Below are 13,984 nucleotides of genomic sequence, written 5' to 3'. Positions count from 1 at the left end.
CACATCGAGGACATGCTTCTGTCTTTCAGCATAGGAGGGAAAGTGTACACTCACTTTTGTCAATATAACCTTTGGGAAATGTTCATACCATGTAGGTGCCCATTTTTGCAGCATAAAAGAAAATGATGCATTACAGTAGGCTACACAATCGCTGACATTTTATGTGGGTGCTGTCATCCACAATCACAACTGAATCTCCGATAAGGGTACGAGTAATGTTCCATGAATTTAAACTGTTTCAGATTAAGGCAATATCTTTCACTCAGCTGCATTTGCACAGCTGGCTCCGACTTGGAACAGACCCTTCTTGGATTCGAGATGCTCCTAATGACTTGGTTCATTTTCTTTCTTCTGCAGAAAGTACATTCAATTAACACTTCAATGGCAACTATTTATTGTCTCAGTGGAGGAAGGGAACATCTCTGCAAATTAACCATAACACGTTATGTTTAGAATACTAAAATCCAAATATATTGTTTAAATTCATTTAGAAAGAAAAAGAAATGTACCCAAGAGATGCAGGGACCAATTAAAATTGGGCTTTGAATCAGCCAATAGGAGCTGTGTACCAGAGAAGTTAAAAGCTGACAGAGAGGGGAAGAAACATGATAATTAGAAGTTAAAGTTTGAGGGCTGAGGGAGACAGATTTGTCTAAGAGGAGTGTTTAATTCACTCCAGAATCCAGAAAACACAGAATAATGGACCAGAAAATTCAGAGCTACTCCTAGAATAGTCAAAAGTCATGCAGAAAGTTTTTCAAACTGATTATTTAAGAAAACCAATTCAGCGGTTTGCACTTGCACAGAAATGGTCTGTGCAATCAACTTAAAACAATCAACTTGAAAATGTTTACTGATGTGGATTGAAAGTGTATTGACTTGCAGGAGGGCATTATATGCTGGAATAAGACGCAACACCAATGTTGGGATAAACAAGGCCACAGCTTTATTACCTCCCCACGGGAGGGTTGGCGCAGCATGGGAGAGGGAGCCTGACCTTGCAGTCAGCAGACTGCACCAAGAACCCACGGAGTCCAGAGGCGCCCTGGGGACCTGCACCGTTCCCAGCCGGGAGAGCAGATCCCCTTGCCTACTGAAGTCCGCCCTAAGGGAAGCGACCAATGCGGAGGAGCCAATGGGCGTCCACCAAGCCTGGCTGCCCCCAAGCCACCTGGCTAAACGAGCCCCTGGCCTCCCAGCCGGGTAAGCCGCACTCACACACGTGCCACCTCAAGAGAGGCCCCAAATCCCAGGGAGTCCGATCGCACACCTGACTCCCTGCCAACAGGCTCCACCCCATGCAAACCCGCAGCTGTGACAATTATTGGAAAACAAAACAAAAACATCCACTTCAAAATCCTGAGCAATCCTGTATACATCAACATAGGTTGGGTGGGAGGGAAGTAGCTCCCACAGCATTCTAGGTGAAGAAGGTGAGACCAATGCACGTGGTGACTTAAACAGCACCTCCGCTGCGTCAACATTTGGCCGACGTAAGTCTCGGCCGAGTTTTTACTTAGCATGTATGAAACCACTCCGAAATGCAGCAGCAGGCTATTGCACTTATATGTCAGAAACCTGCGAGAGAGAAGGTGTTTCTCAGCCATCTATGACAACTGGCAACTCCCAGGAAGTTTTGGAGGCAGGGCAGGAATGACATACTCAGAGGCAGTGTCATAGCATCATGATGACACTCTAGGAATTTCACCAGTCTCTATGGTAGCCTGTACTGATGTCACTGCATTGCTGTTATGCTGCTTTCCCCCTTTATTTTGCTTCCACCACTCCACCGAATAGGAGCAGAGGCTTAGGGAGCCAGGAGGTCTGCCTGCCCAGCCCTTTACAGTTAGTCCACCATACCTGTCCACTTTTAAATCAATGTGATTTGGGATTATCAATTTTACGTTAGTTTCAATCCAGTTTTTGGATGGGTTATAATGTTTGGAATATCCCAATTCTGTAGTTCCTCCCTGCTTGCCTCCAGAACAGATTGAATAGATGCAGAACAGACAGTTCGTTAGGTCTCTCAGTCTCTCTCCTCTTTCTATACAGTCTGTATTTTTCTTATTAATAAAACTATTTTGTTCTTTTAAGCAGCCTGTGGCTTAGCTCCTCCTTCCATATCTAAACTCTGCCAACAATAAGCAGGGCCAGATCCTATTTCCCCAAAGCCATTTTCTCATTTAATTTCCCAATGGGGAGCCTGGTCCAGTGGAGTAAATAGGAATTGTCTTGTGGCAGCGGGAATAAAAATCTTGTGGGGTAGGGTCTAGCAATCAGGAAATTCATCGCAGGCGTATGGGCAAAGAGTTTTTGCAAACCATTTTCCTCATTCCACTGTGAAAGATAGAAAGAGCTGCTGTAAGTTTTGTGTTGGATTTTTATGTGCTACTGCCTCCTTAAACAATACCCAGACAACGCTCTTGGGGAAAGGGAGGAGGGGAAGCAGACTCCGGTTCTAAAGTGATTTAGGTTCCCAGGACCCTGTAGTTTGTGTTTGGTGTCTTTTCGAGAAATAAAAGCTGACATTTGACCACATTTATCACCATTCCTCTGGCAATATTTTCCACTAAGCTGCATCTTGCAGCTAGCTTTAAAAGTTTGGTCCAAGCCATGATCTCCAGCATCAAGCGTAATCTAGCCTTTACAGCAGGCATATAAAGGAACTGTGGTTAAACTTAGGCTCATTCTGGGTGTAAACTGCACGGAGCTTTTATTCCAACCCCAGGTCGATTCAGTCCCTGCCCTCTACACAGAATGCGATTTCCGTTTGGATTTTGGGCGATTTTAATTTTCCTTCTGCAGCAAGAAGGATTGATCCGGAGTGACCCTACCTTTATTGTGCTATATCTCAGACTGCTTTTAAGCCTGAATATCCAGCTTGGGAAAGAAAGCTCCGTGGTAGAGAACCTCTGATAGGCTACACCTGGTCATGTGACACACTTGCCTTAAAGGAGAAGCCCCTAATTTCTCTCAACTTCTGTCGGTCCTGGATTTTTCCTCCCTCCTCTGCCTTTTTCGATCCTCTCCCCCTCCCCTCCAAGAAAAGAAAGAGGCTCCCTGCTTGGCTCCCCTCCCCCCCCTTCAAGAAAAGAAAGAAAGAAGCTTGGCTCCCCCCCCCCCTTCTGAGCCTCCCTAACCACGTGCAGAAGACTTTCCTGTTTCAATGGGGGGGGGGAAGGAAGAATCGAGTTCAAAGCGATCTGAATTCAACAGGATTGACAATAGAATAAAGAAAGTAAATGCAGACTCTGCCCTGGTCTGGGGGCTGCCCCAGAATTAGTCAGCTGAGCTTACAGCCCACACAGGTTTCTTGCTGTTCAAACTTGGGGGCAAAATCTCACCTTTCAGGGGGCTTCTACAATCCAGTTACAATGATGAAGGACTTTAAGAAAAACTTACTTTGAGAGGTTGGGCAATATGCTGAGTAATTCTGTGAAAAGTTCTTCATGAAATGCACACATTTTGATACGAAAAACACATGAAAATTCAGCTCAGTTCTGGGCCAGACTCCACAAAAAGCTGCAATGCACCATTAGCTTGACAGGGATTTTCTGTTTTATTATAATCATGAGTTCTTTTATTCTCGGCAATTGGTGTCAGTGATGGAGAAAACAGCTATCTATTTGAAATGACAGGAGAATTTGCAATGGTAATGAATGGACTGAAATATAAATTCAAATTTAAAGTCACCTTAATCCCCTTCGGCTGTAGGGGGGAAAATCCGTTACTCAAAAATCTCATTTTATTTCTCCACTGAACTCAGTCCAATAAGAGGGATTTTTGTCATGTCTTGTTTGCAACGGCTGAAGCATTGCTGACTCCGCCTTCTGCAATCAACACATTTGATTTGATTATTTGGATTTGTGTCTCCAAAGCGCTGGGTAACTTAGATAAATATAATTTATACTAGTAAAAAAAGCCCATTGTATAAAGAAGACAATGGGCTCTAGCACAGTGGTCCCCAACCTGCGGGCCGCGGCTCCCTCTCCCCGCTGCCCCCCCGCAGTAAAAAACTTCCCAGGCCGCAAGTTTGCGGCCCGGGAAGCTTCTTACTGCGGGGAGGGCGGGGAGAGGGAATCAGGGCCGGGCCGCGCCCGCGCGGCCCGATCCGCGGGTGTGGCCCGATCCGCGGGCGTGGCTCGCGGGTGCGGCCCGATCCGCGGGCGTGGCTCGCGGGTGCGGCCCGATCCGCGGGCGCGGCCCGATGCGTGGCGCAGGCGAGGGACTGAAGCTACCTGTAAGAGGAGGCTGGCGGCGCCTCCGCAGCTCTTCACGGGTGCTCCTCGGCGGCTGCTGACGCGGCTCGTAGGCTGTTTTTTTTTCTTTCTTTGGGTGGCTCCTCAAAGGTTTTTTTTGTTCTGCAAGCAGGAGGGCAAGGAGGGCCCGGCAGGCGTGCTGTGCGCACGCGTTGGAGGAGGGGCGCTCCTCGGCGGCTTCTGTTGCGGCTCGTAGGGGCTTTTTGGCTGTTTTTTTTTCTCTCCGTGGCTACTCAGAGGTTTCTTTTCTTCTTCAGCCAGGAGGGCAGGGAGGCCCCGTAAGGCGAGCTGTGCACACGGGTCGGAGGAGGGGCGCTCCTCGGCGGCTTCTGTTGCAGCTCGTAGGGGCTTTTTGGCTGGTTTTCTTTTTTCTTTCAGTTGCTCTTTGTAGGTTTGTGTTGTAGGGAGCCCCCGGCAGCCGCGCTGCGCGCGGCTGCCGAGGGCTCCCTTGCGGGCGGCAACAAAAAAGCAACTGCGAGCCGCGCTGCGCGCGGCTCACAGTTGCTCGGGGCTGGGAATCGGAGGGAGCAATCGGCAGGCGCTGCGCGCCTGCCGATTGCTCCCTCCGATTGTCTGTCCAGAGGAAGGGTCCAATCCGGACCCTTCCTCATCACGGACACATCCCGCCTCAGAACGCCTTACCGTTTTATTTAGTCCGTGGCGCCCGCGGCGCCACGGGCGGTGTTAAGATATTTATAATTCGCACACAGAGACCATAGTCTGGTAGGCTGCCATGCACAATAGTCCATGATGCCACTCCATAGGATCGCCCACTGCATGCTGGGAAGTCCCTGAAGATCAGTTCCCCTGGAAAAAATGGGGTGGACCTTATGGCATTATACACTGCATGGATCTCTCTCCTTCCTAAACTCTGCCCCCCCCAGACTCCTCAACCCCCCAATACAAATCTCCAGATAGTCCCCAACTTTACTAAAATGCCATAGAGTCCATCCTCCAGAGCAGTCATTTCTTGCAAGGGCAGTGTTGTCCAGAGATCAGTTGTATTCCTGGGAGCTGTATAGGCCCCATGAGGAGATTGGAATCCCTACACTTGATTGGGGGGGGGGACAGGTATGTGAACTGTATCCCCAAATCCTTAAGACATTCATCCTCACATACACACCTGAAAACTAATCAAAGTTTACCTCAGAATCCCTTCTCAGTTACTAGTACCTTCTAATGGTGGTCTAAGCACTAGGTGCTTGGGACCAGCTTACTCCAAAGTCAAAAGTTTTAAAAAGGCTGGTTTAGAAGAAGAAGGATGGCTTTTTACTACCTGAAGGAAGTGGCTTCCAATTGCCTTCCCTTCCTCTGCCCACAAGAGGCACCCTGTGAGGGAGGTGAGGAAGAGAGCCTGACATTACTGCTTAGTCAGAACAGCACTATCAGATTGTAACAAGCTGCGGAGGAGCGGGGAATCAAATCCAGCTCACCAGGGCTGAATCTGCACAGAGCTTTTTTCCCAATCCCAGGTCGATTCAATCCCTGCCATCTATACTGAATGTGATTTCAGTTTTGATTTTGGGTGATTTAACTTTAAAATTGATCCAGAGTGATCCTAACTTTTCCTCACAATATCCTGGAGTGGATATTTAAAAATAGGCATGACTAAAGGTGCAGCTCTCTGCTTTTCCCGAACTAACTTGCTGCCTCGAGCCTCCAACGCTGTAGAAAAGCCCTGATTGGACAGCACATCAGTTCAAAGGCTTCCTCGTTCCTAGGTTGCAAGGCTTCCTTTAAAGGGGAAGCCCTAACTTCTCTCAGCAGAGGCTCCAGAAGTCCTAACTTCTCTCAGCAGAGATTTGCCTCTTGTATTTATTCCCCCTCATCCTCTCATAGAATCATAGAATCATAGAGTTGGAAGCGACCTCATGGGTCATCTAGTCCAACCCCCTGCACTATGCTGTCTCCAATCTTCTCCCCCCTACCCTTCAAGAAAATCTCCCCCGCCCCCTTCTGAGCTTCCCTAATCACATGCAGAACACTTTTCTGTTTCGGTAGGATTCCTAAAGGCTGGGAAACAGCTATTGTTGCCCCTATATACAAAAGGGCAACAAGGATGACCCATCCAATTATAGACCCATTAGCTTATTAAGCACAATAAGTAAATTATATGCAAAACATTTGAGGTGGAAATTAAGGGACTGGTTAGATCAAAATAATTATCTAGCTGAAGAACAAGGAGGGTTCAGAGAAGGAAGATCCACCATAGATCAATGCTTAATTTTAGACCATCTAATAGCAAAATATTCCTCCAGTTCCACCACATCCTTGTGTGCTGCTTTTGTAGATTTTAAATCGGCATTCGATTCAGTGTCAAGAACAAAATTATGGAAGAAATTAGAGAAAGCCAACATAGACAAGCGACTTATCTTTTTGATTTGAGCCTTGCACAAACAAACATCAATAAGGGTTATATGTAACCCTCAGGGACATTTAACTGATCCCATAAGAATGGTGAATGGAGTCAAAAAGGGCTGTATATTAGCTCCTCAACTATTTAGCATTTATATTAATGACATTGTTACCCATTTACGGAGTTTGGACTTCCATCCGCCCAAATTGGCTAATAGACACTTGTCTTTATTATTGTATGCAGATGATGTTGTCCTTTTATCAAGTACCCCTATTGGACTAAAACGGGCACTCATGGATTACTGTAATGAAAACTGCCTTGAAGTAAATCATTCCAAGACAAAAATAGTTGTCTTTTCAAAGAAATTTAAGAAACACTTGTTGCGCCTAAATGCTACTTGTATTGAACAAGTTCAGTTATATAAATATCTAGGTGTCATATTTCAAGCTTCAGAATCGATGAACTCTCATGTAGCCCATATTGCTCTGAATGCACAAAAAAAGTGCAGGTGCTATACTAAAATTCTGTTGGAACAAAGGTGGTAGGAATGTCCCAGCAGCTCTTAAAATATTCAAAACTAAGCCCCTGGTGCAAATGTCATACGGAGCTCCACTGACAATCACTGACAATACAATTCGCCTGGAGAAAGTCCAACCCAAATTTTTGAGAAATCTTCTGCAGTTCCCCACAATTGCCTCTAATGCTGCACTGTGTGTGGAGTCAGGTTTGACCCTGGTCGAGGCAAGCTTATGGTCAGCTGCAATATTGTATTGGTCAAGGCTGATCTTCTTTCCCAGGGGTCTCTCCTACCTAATATTATTTGACGCATTTACTGCTCCATGGGTACAGGCCATTAACAGGAAGTTAGGATTCTATGGTCTATCCCAACAATTTCTGCTCTCTTTGGGTTTTGACCGTGCCAAAGAATTGGTAAAGCGAAGAATACAGGATGTGGAAAGACAGCATGATTTGAATAAAATCAATAATCCACTGTATGACATCTCTCTTCTAAACAGATTATCTCTTATGCCCTATCTTTCTAATATTGATAATTCTGAATTTAGAAGGGCATTTAGATTATTGTGCTATAATGCTCTCCCTTCAGCATGGATAGAGGGAAAATATAATAAGCTTCCACCCCAGGAACGAACTTGTTTATGCCAGGACGGTAACATTGAGAACACTGAGCATGTGATTTTTTATTGCTGTATTTATAATCAATTGCGTCAGGAATTACTGTATTGCATCTTTACTGACTTAAGGGCTACTTCAAGACAAGGCAAATTAAAGGAACTCCTTTCAGATAAAAATAAGAATTTATCCCATATTATTGCCAAATATGCAAGACTAGCAATTAAATGTAGAAGTGCCTGCTAAATATGTATAAGGGTTAGGACAGATTTATTGAATACATGAAGTATTTTGGAACTTTTAATCAATGTTATATAGTGTTTTACTGCTTTGTATTTTGTACTGGTCATTGACCAAAATAAATGTATCTATCTATGTTTTCTGTTTCAATGGGGAGGGGAGGATAGAGGAAGACCCGAGTTCAAATTGATGTGAATTCAGCAGGATCCACAACGGAATAAAGAAAATAAGTGCAATATCAGCCCAGATTAGAAGCCATCACTCTTAAGCACTACACCACTCCGGTTTAGAGACTGAACCGGCCCTTGGGCAATTGGAGTGAGTGCCAGTTTTGCCATTGGATATGGTTGCCAACACTGAAGATTTTGGGCGGTGGAACCTAGAAAAGGTAGAGCCTTTGACAGGATGTAATGCCCTAAAAGTCCACTCTCTATTTGACCCAGAGAAGCTGATCTCAGTGTCTCTAGAGATCAGCTGTGATTCCAGGAGAACTCCAGGCCCTATCTGCAGGTTGGTAAGCCTAACAATGTCAGAGAGCTGGAATAAGAGTACAGCATCACAGAACGGTCTGGTGTAGGAATGGATGAGTTAACAGCAAAGGTCTTTACATTTAAAACAAAAGTGTCATTACTTTCATCAGCCTCTTCAACCTCATCACATTATTTTCCTTCTTGATACTTTCACTTGGAAACTTATCTAATAATTTCCTGACAAGGTTATTCCCTTTTGCCTTCCTGTTATATTTGTCTCCATACTGATCGTAGTACATAATCCACTGTGGTATTATTTCGTGTCTAGTGGAGGGTCTCATATTATTACCCTCAAAGAAACATAATACCTTTGGATCAACGAAGCATAAGCCTCAACCCCTTTTCTACACAATCTCAGGAGTAAGATTCTTATAACACTGTAAAATCTTTTATTTTTTATTACATCATCTATAGATTTAATTCTGAACTTGGCCTTAGAGAATGAAAAAATCTGTACAATGGGGCCAGGAGCAGAAAAAGGAGATGTTTCTAAAACCTGGGAATCCAAAAGCTGAGAAGGGAGATAAGAACATAAGAACCCTTCTGGATCAGACCAGTGGTCCATCTAGTCCAATATCTTGTCTCACACAGTGGCTAACCAGTTCCTCTGGACAGCCAACAAGAGGGCAATGAAGAAGATACGGTTCTACATGATATTCTTGTTGACAGGTTGGTAAACTGAGGTATGGATCCTAATTCTGTCAGGTGGATCGATAACTGGTTGACAGATCGTACCCAGAGGGTACTTGTTAATGGTTCAGCATCCTCTTGGAGAAGAGTGACAAGTGGAGTACCCCAAGGATCTGTTCTGGGGCCTGTGTTGTTCAACATATTTATAAATGATTTGGATGAGGGATTAGCGGGGATGCTTATTAAATTTGCAGATGATACTAAACTGGGAAGGGTAGCAAACACAACTGAAGACAGCAACAGAATACAGGATGATCTTGATAGGCTCAAGAAGTGGGCTAAACTCAATGAAATGAAGTTAAATAGGGACAAATGTAAAGTTCTGCATTTAGGTAGAAAAAACCAAATATACCAATATAGGATGGGGGGACTTGTCTTGGCAGTAGCATGTACAAAAAGGATCTAGGAATCTTAGTAGACCGTACATTGAACATGAGTCAACAGTGCGACTCGGTGTTTTTTTTTTTCCATTGCCGGCCCTGGGCTTTGCTAAGAGAGTGCTGCGTGCTTGGCCGCCAGAGACCCCTTGCCATCACACATGGGGGGCGTGAGACCCACATCTTCTCCTCCCCCTCCCCACAAGGCTCAGACAGCTTGCCCCACTACCCAGTGGAGATGACGGAATACAAACTGATGGTGGTGGGTGCTGGTGGCGTTGGGAAGAGTGCATTGACCATACAGCTGATCCAGAATCACTTTGTGGATGAATATGACCCAGTTATAGAGGATTCATACCAGAAGCAGGTGGTGATTGACGGAGAGACATGCCTCTTGGATATTCTGGACATGGCTGGGCAAGAGGAATACAGTGCCATGCATGACCAGTATATGTGGACAGGGGAAGGCTTCCTTTGTGTCTTTGCAATCAACAACACAAAGTCTTTTGAAGACGTTCACCACTACAGAGAACAGATCAACCATGTAAAAGATTCTGATGATGTCCCCATGGTGCTGGTTGGCAATAAGTGCAATCTCCCCTCTCGGACAGTAGACAGGAAGGCTCAGGAACTGGCCAGAAGCTATGGGATCCCCTTTGTAGAGACCTCCGCCAAAACCAAACTGGGAGTGGAGGATGCTTTCTTCACCCTGATGCAAGAAATCTGAAAACACAAGGAGAAGATCAACAACGGGCTCAAGAAGAAATCTTCCAAAAGGAAGTGTGTTATCCTCTGAAGGGGGCGACAGATTTTATTCCACTGTTGGGAATGCAGAAAAGCCCTCCGGAGTCTGGGTTTCCCCCCTCCCTAGTTGCAAGATATATTCTGAAGGCCATGCCCCCTCACCCCATCTGGCCAGAAGGAGAAGGCAGCAGAGCTATCTAAAGCCTCGATTTTTATTTTCCTATTTTTAAAACCTTGGGACACTGCATCAGATATAAGGAGGATTTGTAACCGTATTTTACGTTCCTGACATTTCTTCTTCTCTCTCCCCTTTTTCTTCTTTTTAACGATCACTGTGTTTCCAATCTTTAGGATTACAGAGGCCAGTCCTGATATAGGTCAGTCCTGCTGGTTAGATGGAAGTTAAACCTTAAAGGCAGCGTCTCGGTCAGAGCCTTAGAGGCCTTTCTCACCTTTGTAGCATTTCCCACTTTGGGTTCTGGACAAAATGGAAGAGTACGCCAAACAGGCACGGTGCCACTTTTTCTTGCTAGCAGAATAAGGGGGTCCCTTTGGTTGGAGGTGGCCGTGCAAAACACCAAGAGAGAAAATGTGGGAAGCCAAACCTTCTGTCTAGCTCGATACTTCATCCCACTGTTTTAAAATAAAAATAGATGGTGCTGCTCTTTGTCTTCAGGTTGTCTGAGTTTTGTCTTCTGTTGTTTCCCTTTCTGGGTTGTTTTTGTTTGTTTGTTTGTTTGTTTGTTTTGGTTGGGCTGTTTGCAGAACTTCTGAGCAGAGGCTCCTCCTTGCCTTCGAATGATAGGCTCAGCACGTATCAGGAGAGTTGTGGTGTGGGGAGCTCAACAAGGTGGAAAGGACCATGATCTTTGGGGTTCCTTGTAAAAACAGTCGCTTCCATCCAGAGGCAGTGGCATCTGATAACTCTGCAAAACCAACAGTTTTTCTTTGGAAATGGCTGAAACGTGGACACCAAGAGAAATGTCCTAATAGACCTAGCTACTGCTGCTTCTTCTACTAAATGGTTGTCCGTGATTTGGAGTAAAAAGATTCTGGCACTTTAGAAACCAGAGAAATTTGATTCAGGAGTCTAAGTTCCTGTCTTGTCCCCAAATATTTTGCCTCCTCCTTGGGTTGGGGTATAAGACTAGCAGAGAAAAGTCACCTTGAAAATTATCCTGCTAGTGATTAAATAAGGCATTAGTCTCTATCCTGTATTCAGCCTTTCCCTACAAATACCCTCAGAATACTGTTAACTGATTTGGTCCCTTTCCACAGTTATAAGGAACTGGTACAATAAAACCCATCACTGGGAATAAACCTGTGAATAAGCTAACGGATTGATGAGGTCTGATGTCTGTGGGGATAACTTTTTCCAAACAATAAACATTGAAGAAATTCTCAATTTGGCTTTGCAAAAAAAAAACAAAAAAACAGTGTGACTTGGTGGTTAATTTTGGCTAAAAAGGCAAATGGGATTTTGGGCTGTATCAAACAGAGTATCTTGTCCAGATCATGGGAGGTGATGGTACCACTTTACTCTGGTTCGGCCTCACTTGGAGTACTGTGTTCAGTTTTGGGTGCCCCAGTTGAAGATGGATGTTGACAAACTGGAATGTGTCCAGAGGAGGACAACAAATATAGTGAGGGGTTTGGAGACCAAGACATATGAGGAAAGGTTGGGGGAGCTTGGTCTGTTTAGCCTGGAGAGGAGACAACTGAGAGGGGATCTGATAACCATCTTCAAGTATTTAAAAGGGTGCCATAGCAGGGGTAGTCAACCTGTGGTCCTCCAGATGTCCATGAACTACAATTCCCATGACCCCCTGCCAGCAAATGCTGGCAGGGGCTCATGGGAATTGTAGTCCATGGACATCTGGAGGACCACAGGTTGACTACCCCTGATATAGAGGATGGACCAGCGTTGTTCTCTCTTGCCCCTGAGGGACGGACAAGAACCAATGGGATGAAATTAATTCAAAAGAAATTCTGTCTAAACATCAGGAAGAAGTTCCTGACAGAGCGGTTTCTCAGTGGAGCAGCTTCCTCGGGAGGTGGTGAGTTCTCCATCTTTGGAAATTTTTAAACAGAGGCTGGATAGCCATCTGACAGGGAGGCTGGTTCTGTGAAGGCAAAGGGGTGGCAGGTTACAGTAGATGAGCAATTGGGATGTGAGTGTCCTACACAGTGCAGGGGGTTGGACTAGATGACCCAGGAGGTCCCATCCAACTCTATGATTCTATGATTCTAAGAAAAGTTGGGTCCAAAGGAGTCCCAAAGTGGCTTATAATCACTTACTCTTTTCCTCCCCGCATCAGATGTCCTGTGAGGTAGGTTAGGCTGAGAGAGAAACTGTGACTGGCCCAAAATCAACCATGTGGGGGAGTAGGGAATCAAACCCGATTCTCCAGATTAGAGGCTGCTGCTCTTAATCAAGACACCAAGCTGGTTCTCCTACACCAAGCTGGGCTGAGGCCTTTCCCTGAAGTTGCCTCCTGGCTCTAATATTAGTACCTCTGAATGTACAGGTCCCCTTTTTTTTTCTTTTGGGTGCAGTGTCTAAAAGCATGGCACCATGCCTGGCTTACAATACATAGCTTCACTGGCTTTTACAAATTTGCAGATGTTGGATATTAGACTTGCAAATGCTTGACAAGCATTCTTAGACTTCCAAATATTCAAAGGACATGACAGGAATTCCGGATATTTCCCGTTTCACTGATGCCTCTTCATATGTCCAAGACATTGCCCAGTCCACAAAATCATATTAAAATCATAAGAACTATATATAACAAAGCACCAATAAATCTAACCTTCATGTAAAGGTGAGAAATCTCCCAGAATTCCAATTGATCACTTGACTACAGACATCAGTTCCCTTGTACAAAACAGCCACTTTGGAGTGAGGACTCTACAGCTTTATGCCCAACTGGAGGGCCGCAGTTTGACTACCCCTGCTTTAAACATTTCCTCTGGAAAAGGGGAAGAAGGAGAAGAAAAGCTAGTTTTATACCCCGATTTTATTTATTTGTTTGTTTGTTTGTTTAGATTTTTATACCGCCTTTCCCTACGGTTCTGGGCAGTTTATGGAAAACATTTCAGAACACTCCATGGAACAGTATTTTCACTGTTTGAAGGAGTTCCAAAGTGGCTTAGAAACACACTTCCCTCCCTCTCCCCAGTCACCATGTCACCATGGTGACACTTCAGTCACCATGGCCTGTAACCATAGATAGACTTATCCTCCATGACTCTGCCCAAGCCCATTTATAAGCTGTTTACTCCCATGATCATCACAAAATCTTCCAGCAGATCATTCTCTGTGTGAAGTAGCATTTCCTTTTGTCCATCTTTACGTATCATCTTTCTGGCGCCCCAGGAACTACTTCTCAGCTCTCTATCCAATAGTAATTGCCTTGGGCACTTCAGGTCAGGAAATCAATGTAGGTAAGAAGGCTTAGATCACTGCCACTTGTGCTCCACAGTCCTGATCTGCCTGGCAATTGCCTTGACTTGGATAGCCCCAGCTCACCAGATATCATGGAACCTAAGCCGGGTCAGCCCTAGCTAGTACTTGGATGGGGGACCATCACGGAAGTCCAGGATTGCTACAACAGACAATATCAAACTACTACTGTAGTATCTTGCATTCAAAAA

General features: G+C 45.0%; 1 pseudogene; it reads left to right on the top strand.

Moving 5' to 3' along the window:
• Positions 1 to 9,821: 9,821 nt before the first annotated feature.
• Positions 9,822 to 10,310, top strand: LOC143820309 (GTPase KRas pseudogene; annotated as a pseudogene).
• Positions 10,311 to 13,984: the final 3,674 nt, after the last annotated feature.

Source organism: Paroedura picta, chromosome 11 (assembly GCF_049243985.1).
Source record: "Paroedura picta isolate Pp20150507F chromosome 11, Ppicta_v3.0, whole genome shotgun sequence".
Classification (NCBI taxonomy): domain Eukaryota; kingdom Metazoa; phylum Chordata; class Lepidosauria; order Squamata; family Gekkonidae; genus Paroedura; species Paroedura picta.
This window is presented reverse-complemented; position numbering and strand designations above follow the sequence as displayed.